General features: G+C 52.1%; 1 long non-coding RNA gene across 1 annotated transcript; it reads right to left on the bottom strand.

Annotated features, from left to right (window-relative positions):
* Positions 1-6241: 6241 nt before the first annotated feature.
* Positions 6242-15097, bottom strand: LOC116745944. The gene is made up of 2 exons (XR_004347589.1): positions 13654-15097; positions 6242-12192 (listed from the first exon to the last, which is right to left on the bottom strand). It is a non-coding gene; the product is annotated as an uncharacterized LOC116745944 (long non-coding RNA).
* Between the last annotated feature and the right edge of the window lie 1292 nt (positions 15098-16389).

Genomic DNA, 16389 nt, shown 5'->3' with positions numbered 1-16389 from the left:
TGGAGGCCCGCCCGGCGCGCTGACACGGCCCCAGAGGAAACACTGGGCAGCGAAGGGTCCCTGGGGAGGCTGAGAGAGGCTTAGAGAATCGCGGCTGGCATTTCCTCCCGGTGAGGCCGCCCGGGGCTCGGCACACCGGCTGGCTCACCGGGGAGCGTGCTGGGGCACCCACGTGTGTGTGTGCACGGCGTGTGCCAGGGAGGGGTACCGGCTCTGGGAAGCCCAGCAGCCTCTGCATCCTCGTCCGCGAGGGTCACGGGCCAGGGGATTCCCTGAGAGCCTCGTCTGTGCTCACGGCGCTCTTGCTCTGGCTTTGCTCGTTTCAAAGCCAGAACGAAACCCACACAGAGAGAGGCACATCCAAAAATCGATGGGAAGGCTGGAAAACAGGCCTGGGCAGGGGTAAGAACCAAGAGAGCTCTGGACGGCCAAGTGGCCAGAAGGGTAGGCACGGACTGGGGTCAGGGATGTGGGGCTGGAGGCAGCGGGGGGGCTCCCGCCCTCTTTGTCACTCTGCCCAAGAGTCAGAGGGGAGGAGGCTCTGACCGGCTGCCCTGGGGTCCTGCGTCCACCCTGTGGCTAGGGCAGGATGGAGGGCCCCGGGTCACAATCTGATTTCTGGAATGTGGTTTTGCTTTCTTGTCTATTTCTCTCTCCTCCCCTAGATCCACTAGGTTACGCGCTGCGTGAGGACAAGGCAGGGCAGTGTTCGCTCACCACTCTGCACCCGTCACACACTTGTCACATGAACGCTTGTCTACCCACTCACACTCATACACATACTCTCCTCCGCAGACTCACTTGCATGTGCATTCACACACACACACACACACACACACACACACACACACACACACACACACTTGCTCCCCTCCACGGGCCTCTTCAGTAATTTGGGAAGCTTGAGCAGCCCCTCATCCACTGTCACCTCCACATCTCTCTTTCAGGACTTCCCTGGTGGTCCAGTGGTTAGGACTCCGCACTCCCAGTGCAGGGAACATGGGTTCGATCCCTGGTCGGGGAACTAAGATCTCGCATGCCACGGAGCGCGGCCAAAAAAAAAAAAAAAACAAGAAAAAACCCAAAAAACCACCCACAAGTCTCTCTTTCACCCGACTGACCCCGGGGAAAAAATCCCAGCTGGGGAATTGCAACCTTTGCAGTTTGGACCCATGAGTTCTTCCTAGGAAGAGTGAGACATTCTCCTGACTCATACACAGGCATCCAGTGATTTCTTCTTCCAGAGGGGCCAGGGGGGAAAAATGTCCTTCTGCCCCCATTTGAAATTCCTTGCTGGTTCCCTGTTGTCCACAAGTTGATGTGCTATCTCCATTGCGTGGTTTTCCAGGGGCCACAGGGAACTCCTGCCCTTCTCCAAACACTCCATGCTCCTTCATCCCTCTGTGCCGTGCACGGGCTGATCCTGCCACCTAGAATGTTCTCAGCTCCCCCCCTTCCCAGCCCCCGTCACTTGCTCAATTTGCAAACTCCTAGTTGTATTTCAAGACCCACCCCAATATCATCTCTCTGTAAGACTACAAATCACATCAAGTTTCTGCCCCTCCCTTCCTCAGTTTGTCCCGAATTCTCCAGAAACACAGAACTATGGGCTTGGCGAGGTCATTAGAGACCCATAGTAGTTTGCAACCCAGGAATGGTTGGAAATGTGTGGGGCGTTTTCTGGTTGCCACAGCAACAGGGACTGCTGTGGGCATTTAATGGCCGGGGCCGGGAATGCAAACTAGGAAGAATTGTCCATCCCAAAGGTCGATAGCAGCCCACTGAGAAACACGGAGCAGCCTCTTTTTTGATGGGGAACCCAAGGCCGAGAGAGGGAAAGCATCTTGTCGAGGTCATGCAGTACATTGGGCACTAAGGTGGTCGGCACCAAATTCCTTGGGGGACCACTCCTGGGTGGTGGGCCTGAGAGTGGCCCTCTAACCCTCCAGGTCCTCAGGTCCTGGCCCGGCCACACTCCTGGCACCAGGGATGTCATAGGATGTACGTTGGGGAATGACCCCCACCTCCCCCCAGCTGCTGCACCTTCTGTCTGTGCCGGTGGACGGATGGCCTGACATGGCTGAGGATGTGCCTGGAATATGAAACTAGTATCCCCCGGGGAGGACAGAGCTGGGCTTGCGGGCTGGGGCCAGGGTTCTACAAGTAGACTGTCTGACTCCGTGAGCTTATCTAAACACCAAGAAACCTACCCTTTAGGTCTGAGCCTGGGCACGAGTGACTGCAACATTGCAGGGTCCAGCCTGGCCATGGGAGGCGGGCAGGGAGAGGCAGGACCTGGTGTCCCCTTCGTTAGCCCCCAGCCCTGCTCCGAGAAGGCACGGCCATCCTTCCCCGATCCCCCACCCTCAGCCCAGCCACCCCTGACCCTTCCCATAGGCTGGAGGGACTTTTTAAAAACTGAAAAGTATACACAAAACCAGAGACAATAAATCACTCAGCTGTGACAGTCATCAACCCATGGCCCATCTTACCTCATCCAGACCCGCCTCCCCCATCCACATCCCTCTTCCTGCCTCACTTTGAAGCAGATCCCAGGCATGACATCAACTCATCCATAAACACATCAGTGTGTATCTCTAAAAGGACCCTTCCGTACAAATAAACAAACTAAACCATAATCATAACACCATGATCACACCCCCAAAATTAATAATAATTCCTAATATTATCAGAGTCAGTGTTCACATTTTCAGTTTTGACATAATTATCTTTTTACAGATTGCTTAAATTTTGATCCAAATAAAGTTTCTACATTACAATCGGTCAGTATGTCTTTTGAGTCTCTTTGGGCCTAATGTTTTGTTGTATTTATTGGAAGAAACTAGTTGTCTATCTTGTTGCATTTCACTCCATCTGGACATTGCTGATTGCTGCTCTTTGGTGCAGTCGTCCTTTGTCCTGTAAATTGTTAGAAGCAGAGGTTTGATCAGATTCAAGTTTGGTTTCCTTTTTTTTTTTTAAATTTATTTATTTAACTTATTTATTTTTGGCTGCTTTGGGTCTTTGTTGCTGCGCGTGGGCTTTCTCTAGTTGCGGCGAGCCGGGGCTACTCTTCGTTGTGGTGCGCGGGCTTCTCATTGCAGTGGCTTCTCTTGTTGCAGAGCACGGGCTCTAGGCGCACGGGCTTCAGTAGTTGTGGCACGTGGGCTCAGTAGTTGCGGCTCGCGGGCTCTAGAGCGCAGGCTCAGTAGTTGTGGCGCACAGGTTTAGTTGCCAAGTTTGGTTTCTTTATTCTTTTTCTGCCAAGAATACCTCATTAGGTGGTGTTGAGATCTTCTATCAGGAGGTCCGTGGTGTCAGATTCTCTTCTGTGATGTTAGCTGCCATTCAAACAATTAATTTGTTAGGGACTGCAAAATGATATTATATTTTATTCCTTCTGTTTTTACTAGCTGGAATCTGTCTATGGAAGAAACTCTTTTCTATTAATTAGTTACATAGTGATTTCTGTTTGAAAGGGACTTCTAAAGTTTATCCACTCCCTCAGACTCCGGGGTAAGTGGTTCAGAGAGGGCAAATCCCTCCTGAAAGGACACACAGCAAATTGGTAGCAGGACTAGAATTCAAACCCAGGTCTGCTGCATCACGTGTGACACTGGTCTGGACGCAGGGTGGTGGAGCAGAGAAGGTTTGGGTCTGGGAATCAGTGACCTGGACTTGAATCCAGGACCTGCCATTTATAAGCAGTGGGACCTTGGGCAGATCATTCAGCCCTGACACTCTCAGGATAATCCCTCCTCCCTCATGCAGCCCAAGGCTCACCAACTTTTCAGCCCCTGTGTAAGGAGCAGCAGGCCAGCCTGACATCACCACTTGGGCACATTCACAAGCCATCACTCAGGTCCATGGCCTATCGCTTTAATTTTTCGTGGCTACTTCAAGACCTGCCTAAGTACCCCGCCTTTCCTCCCAAGGGAAGGTGCCCAGAGAGAGTGTTTCTCAGATCACTCAGGCCTCTAGCAGCAAAGCCGTGAGCTCAGCACTAACCACATAATTGTGGGACCTTTTGTTCAAAAATTATTTAGAATTTCAAAACAACAACAGGAAAGCATCAAACCAAGCACAGGGCCCTTCTGAACACAGGCCCTGAAACTGGCAGAGAGGAAGCTTTGTCCCAGCGGCCGGAAGGTACATCTCATCCAATTCAATAGAATGTGACCAAACCCAAACCCCAATCCAACTAGCCGCAGTTAAAAGGAGGTGTTTACAGTAAATGGATATTTAACAATTATAGTCATGTAAATGCTATTCCAAGGCTTTTCATCTTTTGAGTCAACCTGTGGACAAAGCAGTAAAGGCTTGATTGTGGAGCAGAAGAGGATGTGAATGTCAATAACAGGAACAATGTAAAAAACTTAAGAGTTTACCGAGATGGGGTGTGAACTGGCAGAGGAGAGGGTAGGGAAGTTGTCGACTTTTCTTTGAAGATAGCTAATCGGGTTAGTTCCAACGTAGCTTAAAACCAAAATACACTCTTTAGAGTGGTTTTATTATCTGGTCTGCAGAAGAATACCAGAAAATTATCCAAATGCCTAAAATAACTTAAATGTACCAAACTGTCAACATACATCCCCAGGAGAAGCTCCCCGAAGGCCAGCAAAGCATTGTTCATTTTGCACCTTTCCCTGGTTCCCTCGACATGCGAGACCTTAGTTCCCTGACCAGGGATCGAACCCGTGCCCCCTGCAGTGGAAACACAGAGTCCTAACAACCGGACCACCAGGGAAGTCCCTCTGTCATCTTACATAGGTACAATAAAAAGAAAAAAATAACAATGTTTTTCTTCCTTGTGACTCTTAGGATCTAATCTTTTATTATTATTTTTAAAGTTGAAGTACCGTTGATTTACAATATTGTGTTAAGGATCTGCTCTCTTAACAACTTTCAAGTATACCATACAGCAGGGTTAGCTATAGCCATCACGTTGTATATTACATCCCTGGTTCTTATTTGTCTTATAATTGGAAGTTCGTACTTTGGACTGACTTCATCCAATTCCTCCTCCCCTCAGCTACCCCCCCCCCCCTACCCCCACCTCTGGTAGCAAATCTCATCCATTTTTTTCTATGAGTTTGGCTTTTTGCTTATTTTTATTTTGTTTTAGATTGCACATGTGATATCATATAGTATTTGTCTTTCTGCCTGACCTATTTCACCTAGCATATTGCCCTCAAGGTCTACTCATGTCGTCAAAATGGCAGGATTTCCCTTTTGATGGCTGAATAACATTCCATTGCATGCATGTATATGTTTGTGTGTGTGTATACCACAACATCTTTATTCATTCGTCTGTCAATGGACGCTTAGGTTGTTTGCATGTCTTGGCTGTTGTAAATAATGCTGCTCTGAGCATGGGTGTAAAGGTATCTCTCTGACAGAGTGTTTTCATTTCCTTCAGATATATTCCCAGAAGTGGAACTGCTGGATCATATGGTAGTTCTGTCTTTAATTTTTTTGAGGAACCTCCACAGTTTTCCGTAATAGCTGCACCAATTTACATTCTCACCAGCAGCGCACAGGGGTTCCCTTTCTCCACATCCTTGCCAGCATTTGTTCTCTCTCGTCTTTGTTTTTTTTTTTTAACATCTTTATTGGGGTATAATTGCTTTACAATGGTGTGTTAGTTTCTGATTTATAACAAAGTGAATCAGCTATACATATACATGTGCTCCCATGTGTCTTCCCTCTTGCGTCTCCCTCCCTCCCACTCTCCCCCTCCCACCCCTCCAGGCTGTCCCAAAGCCCCGAGCTAATATCCCTGTGCCTTGCGGCTGCTTCCCCCTAGCTATCTACCTTACTACGTTTGTTAGTGTGTGTATGTCCATGACTCTCTCTCGCCCTGTCAAAACTCACCCTTCCCCCTCCCCACATCCTCAAGTCCGTTCTCCAGTAGGTCTGCGCCTCTATTCCTGTCTTACCCTCTCTCGTCTTTGGATAGTCATTCTAACAGGTGTGAGGTGACATTGTGGTTTTGATTTTCATTTCCCTAATGATTAGTGATTTTGAACATCTCTTCATGTACCTGTTGGCCACTCATCTATCTTCTTTGAAAAATGTTTATTCAGGTCCCTTGCCTGTTTTTTAATTGTATTATCATCATCACCATCATCATTATTACTATTTTGCTATTGAGTTGTAGGAGCTCTTTATATATTTTGGATATTAAACCCTTATCAGATATATGGTTTGCAAATATTTTTTCCCATTTCATAGGTTTCACTTTATTGATCTTTTGCTGTGAGAAGCTTTTTAGTTAGATGTAGTCCCAGCTGTTTATTTTTTATTTTCTTGCTCGTGCTTTAGGTGTCATATCCGAAAACATAACTGCCGAGACCCGTGTCAAGGAGCTTTTTTCCTATGTTTTCTTCTAAGAGTTTTATGGTTTCCAGTCTTACATTTAAGTGTTCAATTCACTTTGAGTTAATTTTTGTGACTGGTTTAAGACAGTGGTCCACAACGCACACTTCGAATAAAGATATTTTAAACTGTATATATGAATGAAGAAAGGGATGAATGAGGCCCTAGAAAGGACACTGTGAAAACAAGAGATCAGTTTGCAAGACAGACTCCTGGCAGACACCCCAGTGGGTTCAGATGTTAGCCAAGGACAAGCAGAGAGGGCAAAACGTGAACCTGGGCCTGGGGGCCAGGTGGCAATGGACCAACTTCATTTTTTCACTTAGTGGATGTCTATTAATCACCTACCCTGTGCAGACACCAGGCACCTGGGGTGTATCAGCAGCAAACATGAATCCCCCGCCCTGGGGAGCTGATATCTAGGGTAGTATAACGTATGGAGAGCAGCAGTGGCCCCTGGGGGAACGTGGCCTATGCATCCCCAAGACTGCATCCCCCTGGGAGTGTGTTTGTAATATTAGTTGCAATAACAGCAGCGATCGTTTATAAAGAACCTATGGTTATTAGTCAAGACCGTTTCGGTTTTAAGTAACAGAAACACAACTTGAACTGGCTTAAGCAACAAAGAAGGAAACTTTTTGTGTATGTATTAATTTCTAAAAATACCAGGGGTTACCTAGCTGCTGGCACGGTGGATCCCAGAACTCCAAGGGCGACACCAGGTGTCTGTGTCCTGCTCCACCTCTCGGCTTTGCTTTCTTCCGCCGTCACTGCACTAACTTCATTCTCAAATGTCCAAATAGTAGAAACAGCTCCAGGCTAAGGATCTCAGCAAAGAGCAAGCATCTCTTTCCTTATTCCAGAAATTTCAGGGCACTGTTGCAGGGACCGGTTTGACTTAGGTGTTATGCCCAGGCCTGAGCCAATATTTGTGATCAATATTGAGATGTGCTGGTTGGCCTGGGTCTGGTGGCAGGTGTGGGAATGGGGTTGGGGATGGGGGACAGCCTCAATTTGCCCCGTAGGGACTGAGAATGGAGGACGGGTGATTCCCAATAGAGAGCAGGGCTGTAGTTGGACAGGCAGCCTCAATGATGCCCTTCTCTGACTTTGCACCAGGCACAGACCAAGGGTCGGTTAGGCATCCCAACAGTCCCACATAGTGAGACCATTCTTATCCCCACTGTACAGATGGGGAAGCTAGCTCAGAGAGGCTGAGGACCTTGCCAGCCTCACACACCTAGCAAGTGGAGGGTAAGGAGTGTGGATTCTTTGGTACCAGACAGAGGTTACCGGGGGAGGCCACAGCCTCTGACGTAACAGCATGGAGTCAGAGACACTTTGGCTGGTTACACCTAGTGAATGGAGGGGGAGAGAGAAAGGAGAATAATCTGTGGTGAATTTGGCACCATGCTTGCCCCCCATCCAGTCCCCAACCCCATGGCCATGACATGTCGTGCATGTATTCTCTTGTTCAACATTCACTGAGGCCGTGTAGTGCAGTCCCAGGAGCCAGGCTACAGAGTTCCCTAGAAAGCGCGGCCCTTGCCAAGGGATTAAGTGCTGATACTTTAACTTGGAAGTGGAATTCCAGGGTGGCAAAAGTGAGGGAGAAGAGAAAAGGCGGTCGGGAAGAATGGGAAGCAATGCAAGGAGAGGTATAACCACACGGCTGTACAACAAACCACAGGTGGGAAATGTGCCTCAAGTGGTCCAAGGGACAGAGGATGAAGGAATTTATCCTCATCTCATCTCCTACGGTTACCGAACTCAGGTCTGGCTGCTCGCTGCTGAGAAATCAACACCCGAGAAGCAGTTGTTGGTAGAAAGGAAAGTTGCTTTTAATCAGAATGCCGTCAATCTGGGGAGATGGGGGACCAGTGTCCCCCGCAAAGATTCTGCTCGGCCATAAAAGTTTTTAAGGGGAAACAGGGAAGTAATCTCAGTTAATCATTGAGATGGGGGTCAGAGTCGTCACCATCCCGCACGGTGTGCAGGCTTGTCGACTTCTCGTGATTTTTCTTTAGACGCTATCTTGTTCACACAGTTTGCTCGTGGGATTACTGCAGGGGAAGCTGGGGAAGAGATCTGGTCATCTGTTAATTACTTATCCTTCATTTCTACTTCTTTGATCCACAGAAAGAACCAGAAAGTTAGGCAAGGTTTTGCGTGATCAAAGCCTAGAGTCTGTCATACAGAGTGAAGTAAGTCAGAAAGAGAAAAACAAATACCGTATGCTAACACATATATATGGAATCTAAGAAAAAAAAAAGTCATGAAGAACCTAGGGGGTAAGACGGGAATAAAGACACAGACCTACTAGAGCATGGACTTGAGGATACGGGGAGGGGGAAGGGTAAGCTGGGACTTACCCTAAGTGAGAGAGTGGCATGGACATATATACACTACCAAACGTAAAATAGATGGCTGGTGGGAAGCAGCTGCAAAGCACAGGGAGATCAGCTCGGTGCTTTGTGACCACCTAGAGGGGTGGGTGGGTGGGATAGGGAGGGTGGGAGACACAAGAGGGAAGAGATATGGGAACATATGTATATATGTATAACTGATTCACTTTGTTATAAAGCAGAAACTAACACACCATTATTAAGCAATTATACTCCAATAAAGATGTTAAAAAAAAAAAAGATCTGAAAGGTGTGCCAGGTTACTGGCAAGACAAAAGGGCCTCCTGCAGAGAGCTCTTTCCTGCCCAAAGCTACTTACACTACCGCTCAAAGTTCATCCCTCCCTCCCAATGTATAGCTCGCATCCTCCAGCCCCTCTGGCGGCCACTGGGGAGCCAGCCCCCTTAGCCTGGGATGTGGTCTGGGAGGGGTCAGTTTCACTTGTGAGACAGCCATGGCTGGGGCAGAGCAAGCAGCCAGGAGTCTGGTGGACAGAGGAGCTGTAGAGGCACACAAGACCCACATCCCAGTAAAATGGGGATAACAGTACCTCCCCTAGCGTTGCTGAGAGGACTTGAGGTAATGCATGTAAAGCACTTACTAGTGTCTGGCCCCCAGGAGGTGAGCTGGACTGATGGTTGAATTTGCCTGGGGGGGGGGGGGGTCCTTGAGGGGAGCTTCACTGAAGGGTGCGGTCCTGGCTGAGCTGTATTAGCCAGGACTCCTTCTGTGGCAAGCTGGCTCAAATGAAGCAAAGGATGTACTGGACCACAGAACTGTGAGACCCAGAGGTGCCTCTGGCTTCAGCACATTTGGACCCAGGGGTGACTCTGAGTCCCAAGGGACATGACCCACACTGACCCACAACATGAGCATTTGACCTCCAGGGACCTGACCAGGGAGGAGACTGAATGAAGCTCTAGGACAAAGGCAGGTCAGTGGTTGCTTGGGGTCAGGAGAACTGACCATAAAGGGGAATGAGGGAACCTGAAATGTTCTACAGCTCGACTGGGGTGGTAGTTACAAGGCTGTACACATTTGAAAAAATTTATGAATTAGACACTTTAAAGTGGGTGGATACCTCAAAGTTGATTTCTTAAGTGAGACCAAAGAAAAACATAGCTTTATTAGGACCCTTTCTATGACAGAAACCCAACTCAGGATAGTTTTAGAAAAAAAGAAATGCATTCATTGGCTCATATAATCAGGTTAGTCCAGAGGTGTGGTTAGCTTCAGGCATGGCTGGATCCAGGGGCTTACTGAGGTCTGGGGATAGCATACTTTCTCTACCACTTGGCTCCGTCCTCAAGTGGAGAGCAGGAGTTCCATCAACGTGGCAACTCCCATGAAAAGTGAATGCCTCTTTTCCCATAGTTGCTGCAAGCGTCCCAAGACGGAGTCTCAGTGTCCAGCTTGGGACACATGCCTGCCTCTAAAGCCAGGCATGGATGGGGAGTGGCCCCATGTGAATCCCAGGAGGTGGGGAGAAGTCATCCCCTGAAGGAAACAAAGAAGAAAGGGCTGTGGACCTTTGGGTCGGGAAAGCGGACAGGTGGTTATCACATCTCTCCGTACCCAGGGGGCAGTGTTATCACCCATTCCTACCTCCAGACATCTCTGCAGAGGCCAGGCCATCAGGGACAGGCCCCAAACTCATTCAAGACCCAAGGCTGCTTTTCTGCGATGTCACAGGCTCTGTGTTGGTTAGATACAACAGTGAAAACAGAAAGCGAGCAGCTAATCTCTTCCCCACCAGCCAAGGCAAACAGAAAGCCCTTCCGGCCTGTGCTGGGCTGTCTGTCTGCACCCCAAGGAGGCTGGCGGAGGAGGGAGGAGCTCTGGCCCAGAGGGAACTCCTTGGAGCTGATGGCATCCGGACTTGTAAGATGAACCCCAAGGAGGGGAAGGATGACTCCCTGGGCCTCGGTGGGGCCAGACCAGAGAGGCACACAGGGCAAAGGGGCAAGGAGGACAGCTTCTCAGTCCAGAACCACCATCCTAACAGGGCAGGAGGGCCAGAGAGAAGACTGAAGAAAAAGGTCATCTCTGTAGAGATCACGGACAGAAGACACTGTCCAACGCCTGGAGCCCTACTCACTTCCTGAGCAGTGCGCCGCAACCGGCATGGAATGACTACGTTCTCCACCCTGACACCTCCCCGGGTTCTCTGATGAAGCGGCCTCCTGGAAGGGGAGGGACAGGGAGCCACAACATCCTACCTGTTCAGAATATGCCTAGAAAGTGGACATACTCCTACAGGGCACTATGATGCCCATTAAACAAACAAGGCCACAGGCTTGGAGGGGAGGGGCTTTACCCAAGGCCCCGGCTAAGTGGCTGCCCCTGACCGGGCTCCTGGGCAAACGCCCACCAACTCCAGGAGCTCAAAGCTCTGCCCTCATCCTGATTGCGCTAGGCTTTCAGTTGCGCTGAGGTCTTTTCTGACCCAGGTAAGCAAGGTAGCTTAGGGCCAGCTCCCCAAAGAATATGGGCAGAGAAGCCCGAGCCTAGGGCCCTCACCCCATCTCCCACCGAGCTTTTGGCTGAGTCTGCCTGCCCAACCGTCCTGTCTTCTGCAGAGCAGGTTAAATGGACGTCATTGCCAAGAGCGTGTACTCGGCCGCAAAGAGCTGGTGGGGAGCAAGGTGAGAGCTCAGGCCCTCCCTGCCAAAGGAAGCCCGTGGGCCAGGCCCAGAGCTGCTGGGCCCTGGGAGAGGGGCATTCTCAGCTCCCAGCTCCTGTCTCTGCTGTCACGTCCAGGCCCTCCAGCCCTGCGGACCGGCCCAGGAACAGTGACACTTTCTAGAGCCAACAGTGTGCCCGCCCGCTAGTTCCCTGCACTGGCAGCCTGCCCAGGCCCTGGGAGTCCAGCTCTGCAGGCATGAGGTCGGCACCCCCAGCAGGGGTCCTAACCCTGAGGGCCGCCAGCTCAGAGCAGGGCCCCGACGAGCGAAGCCCCATGCGGGCTGTGCTGCTTCCTGGATGCCTCTGTCCAGGTAAGGAGCAGGGACCGCTAGGCCTGTGCCCCCCACCAGCTGTGTGACCTGAGCCACACCTCTTGCGTGTTCTGCAAAAGGGGCTAAACCCTGCCCTGCCCAGAGCTGGGATCCTTGGCATGGCAGGCTGATGGGGGCGGGCTGTGGGTCCAGGCTGGCCGTGTACATACTCAGCATCAGGGAGACGAAGGGACGATCACCCAGCCTCCCAGTGGGACAGGGGCACCCACCCAGTTCAGGACACTGTGATGACCATATCTTGTTATAACTAAATGTGCTAATTATAAATGGCAACTTTAGAAAGAGCACTAGCCTTGGGAGTCAGAAGCTGCAGATCTACACCCCAGCTCTGCTGCATCCTAGACGTGTGTCCTTCAGGAAGTCTCCTCATCTCCTTAGCCTCGGTCCTCCATCTGTAAAATGAGGACCAAAGGGTGACTGAGCCGCAGAGAACATAATGGAAGTGAAAGTCTGCCAGCTGCAGATGCCCCACCTCCTCCAACAGGCTCTGAAGGCAGAGCTGGAGGAAATCTCTTCCCTCACTAATTGGTGGGTACGGACCTGGACCGTTCTCTGGCCGCTTAACAGAATAACCTGAAGAACAGAAGAAAAAAAGGTACCGAGGCCTGGGTCCCTCCCCACACCCAGCAATTCAGATCCAATTGCTCCTGGGGGGGGGCGGGGTGGCACTGAATTTTTTTTTTTTTTATAAGTTCATTTCTATATTTATTTTGGGCTGTGTTGGGTCTTTGTTGCCGCACGTGGGCTTTTAGCGGCGGCGAGCGGGGGCTACTGCGTTGTGGTGCTCGGGCTTCTCACTGCGGTGGCTTCTCTTGTTGTGGAGCACGGGCTCTAGGCGCGTGGGCTTAGCTGCTCCACGGCATGTGGGATTTTCCCAGACCAGGGCTCGAACCCGTGTCCCCTGCATGGGCAGGCGGATTTTTAACCACTGCGCCACCAGGGAAGTCCTGAAATTTTTTTTAACGTTAAGTGATTCTTCCGTGTGCCGGGAGTCAGGAAGCAAAGCAGCAGCCCACTTAGAACGCAATCAGGGCACAGCCCACGTTTCTGTGTTGCTGCTGTCTGGCCGAGCAGCTTGTGCGATCTTATTTCCCTGACCAGGGACTGAACCCGCGCCCCCCCCGCCCCGCAGAGGAAGCATGGAGTCCTAACCACTGCACCGGCCGGGGAAGTCCCAGAGCCCACATTTCTAGCATCCTTCCCAGCAACTTCACCAGTCTCGGTTTAGAGACCGAGTGCTGCCCCAATACCTCCCAACGAGCTTGCTAGCTGGAGGTACGTTTTGGCGCACCCTGGCCCACTTGGCAAAAGGAAAATCAGAGACTTTCTGCCTCCCAAGGGCCCAGGGCCATCGCTCAGATGGGTTACGAGCTTCCCCACTTTTGGAAGCCCCAAATCCTGCTAAGTGGGTGAGGGTATACATGCAAAGAGAAAAAAAAATGCTGGAAGGATCTATTTCATTAGCAGACATGATCTCTAGGTATGGGTAGCTATAAACCTTCTTCATCCTTCTGGATTTCTGAAATGCTCTCCAGTAATCAGTTTTATTTCTTATGCATTTTTTTTTTTTTTTTTTTTTGCAGATGTTTTGGGGTAAAGAATGAGGAACACGCTCAGGAACAAGGAGGTTTGCGGGGATGGAAGAGCTGGGCAGACGGGCCTCCGGGAGGGACAGCTGATTTCAGGTTAGCAAATGCTTAGCTGTGAGAGAGGATGGGATATGTTCTATCGCCCGGGTGTCCACTGTGGGACGTGAGAAGCTCATTTCACGAGAGCCCCGCCCACGTTTTACCAAGAAGAAATAAACATCACTCCCCCTGCCCTCATCCCCCCTATCCCGTATTGACCTTTACCTTGGAGCCGTCCCTTCCCCCGGGCGGAAGAATGCTGAGAACACTGTCTCTGGGAGCTGGGATGGCGGCACAGTGGGGACCGCAGGAGCCCAAGGAGCAGGGGGCTCGGCTGGCCAAGGAGGGAGGATCGTGGCCGTCAGGGTCCCACCAACGGCCATCTTCCTCGCGTGACAAGAGCTTTTGCGTTGGCACCTGGTGGGGGAAACCTTAGAAATACCTCGAGGATGACCTTCCTCTGCTGACTGGGAGGCTGACAGGACCCAGGGTGGACCACGGGAGCAGGTACCGTCCTTACTGCCTGTCCACCTCCCCGTCCGCCCATCCACAGGCTGGCCACCTGTCCAGCCTCTGCCAGAGAGGACGATGTTGTGGGATCTGGTGACATGTGGGATGGTGTTAAGGGGGGCATGTCACCAATTGGTATTTCGGCTTGACAGTCCCATGGGACCCCCACACCTCCACCCATAAGTATCTGTGGGTGGGGCACCTGCTGAGCATGGCGGAAACCCAGGAGGTGAGAGAGGAGTAGAGACCACCTGGGCGAGAGAAAGCGGGCTCTAGGGTGACAGCTGGGGGGGAAGACCTCGATCCCCTGCAGGCGGCTCTGCAAAGTGGCCAGCTCACTGGGTCTCAGCGCGTGGACCGAGGCTCCTTCCGTTTTAAAACCCAGTGTTGCCCTGGGACACAGCTGCCCCGGAAGCTACCCTTCCTTGGGCTGGACACGTGCGGCTGGGCTCCACGGAACCCTCCCCGCACACAAACCGGGGAGACCCTGCATTCTCCTGGGCTCCGAGCGGCACAGGAATGTCTCGAGGCCCGGGCCTCCCCAAGGAAGAAATTATAAGAGTACATGCAAATCGATGCACCCACCAACAAAATGTTTTAATAATCAGTAAGTTCCCCTTCACTCTCATTTCGGGACGATGGGGGAGGACACGCCAGTCGAACCCCAGGTAGCCCTTCCCACCCCAGAGCATCAGTAAGTTCCCCTCCACTCTCAGCATCAGTAAGTTCCCCTTCACTCTCATTTCGGGACGATGGGGGAGGACACGCCAGTCGAACCCCAGGTAGCCCTTCCCACCCCAGAGCAGCCGGGTGGGCTGGGGCCGCTGCCTGATGCCCACTGCAAGAACAATAAGGATTTTTAGGGGCATTATGACTGAGTCAGAAAACACAGCTGCCCCTGAAAGTCCCTCATTTTTCTTGCTGTCCTTGAGCACTCTCCAGGTGAGTAAGGAGTCGACCGGCTGGCCCAGGTGAGCCGAGGAGGAGATGGTGGCCCACGGGAAGCTCTGTGGCAGGTCTCCACGGTGGCGTGATTCTCTCCAGTGCTCCGCCTGGACTGTGGCCGGATTCACTGCCCCCCCCGCCCCGTACCCCGAGGTATGCCCAGGAGTGACCAGCCTCTGTTCCAACTCAAAAGCCCATGCCTTCTGCCCGCAGGGAGCCGGGGGCTAGAATCCTGGTGGAATCCCAAGTGGCGAGGGGCCCCAAGAACTAGGCAAAGCAGGAAGACCCAGAGGAAGGGCCATCTGGCCCTCGTCTTCACACGCGGGGCGTGGACCCGTCTTGCAGGTACTGAGCTCGAGAGGCTGAGTGACGGTCACAGTCCTGTCGTGACACAGGAATAGTAGAGACTCCCCACCCCCTGCCCGCAAACAGCCTGTCATGGGCAAAGGGCAGTGCGGGCTTCTGGTTTGTCCCGAGGGCGTTCAGGTTCAAATCAGCGAGCTGCCCGCTCTGCTGTGAGAGACTGGGGTAGGGTGAGGGGATGGCCAGAAAAGCGGCCGCCAGAGAAAAACAGGAGGGCCGGTGGCTGATTTTTTTTTCTTACAGGAGGAAGAAAGGGGCTCTGGAATCAGAGCTTGGTTTAAGGTCCTCCTTTATGAGGGATCCCTCGTGCCCCCAGACTCAGGTGAGCCTCCAGGGCGGCAGAGGCTCAGCTCCGAGCATCAGGGCGCCCTGACCAGGAAGGCCCCAGCAGGCCACTCCCACAGACCCTGGGCCTTTGACTCCTCAGAATGCCAGCCCATCAGCCGGTAACCGTCCCCTGAAGCCGTCCCCTGAAGCGAGGCCATCCCACCCAGGGCCCCAGCTCAAGCTGGAATCTGCCCCACCCAGCCTGCCACTGCACCCACTCCTCAGGGAGGGGCCTGGTCGCCAGTCCTGCCGTGTGTGCAGGACATGTGGCCTCTCAGAAGAAGGGGGACCCGCTGCAGTGAAAAGCACATCCCACAGAAGACACACCTGGTGCCACTTACTTTGCTTCTCTGTGCCTCCACCTGCACATCAGTAAATAGGAAGAAGCAGCCCCCTTTGCAGGGCGACGTGAGGCTCCAACAAAATGTCCTCCCCTCTCCAAGCAGTTCCCCCTTGCCCTCAGACCCCAAGAGCTGGGCCAGGCTCCCCGGGAGTCTCCAAGGACTCAGACCATGGGGGAATTCTTCCTTCTCAGAGGGCAGCTGGGACCAGTGTGAGGGCACAGGCCTTGCTGCTCCCGGGCACTAACGCTGCACCCTCTCCCCACACCCCGGGGTCCTGCCTTGTTCAGACAAGAGCACGTGTGCCCAGAACCCTGGATGCCGACTACAGCCTCAGCCCCCTCAAAGCTACGTTACAGCAGCTGTCACCGTGCTGCAACCTTCTGCCCTAACCAAGACCACGGCCGTATACTCCACCAGCAAAACCCAAGCTCTCCCCACACACTAGAGCAGAGCCCATCTGAACCATTCAGAA

This window comes from Phocoena sinus, chromosome 20, assembly GCF_008692025.1.
Source record: "Phocoena sinus isolate mPhoSin1 chromosome 20, mPhoSin1.pri, whole genome shotgun sequence".
Classification (NCBI taxonomy): Eukaryota; Metazoa; Chordata; class Mammalia; order Artiodactyla; family Phocoenidae; genus Phocoena; species Phocoena sinus.
The sequence above is the reverse complement of the archived record's forward strand: the minus strand, read 5'-3'. Positions and strand labels throughout refer to the sequence as shown.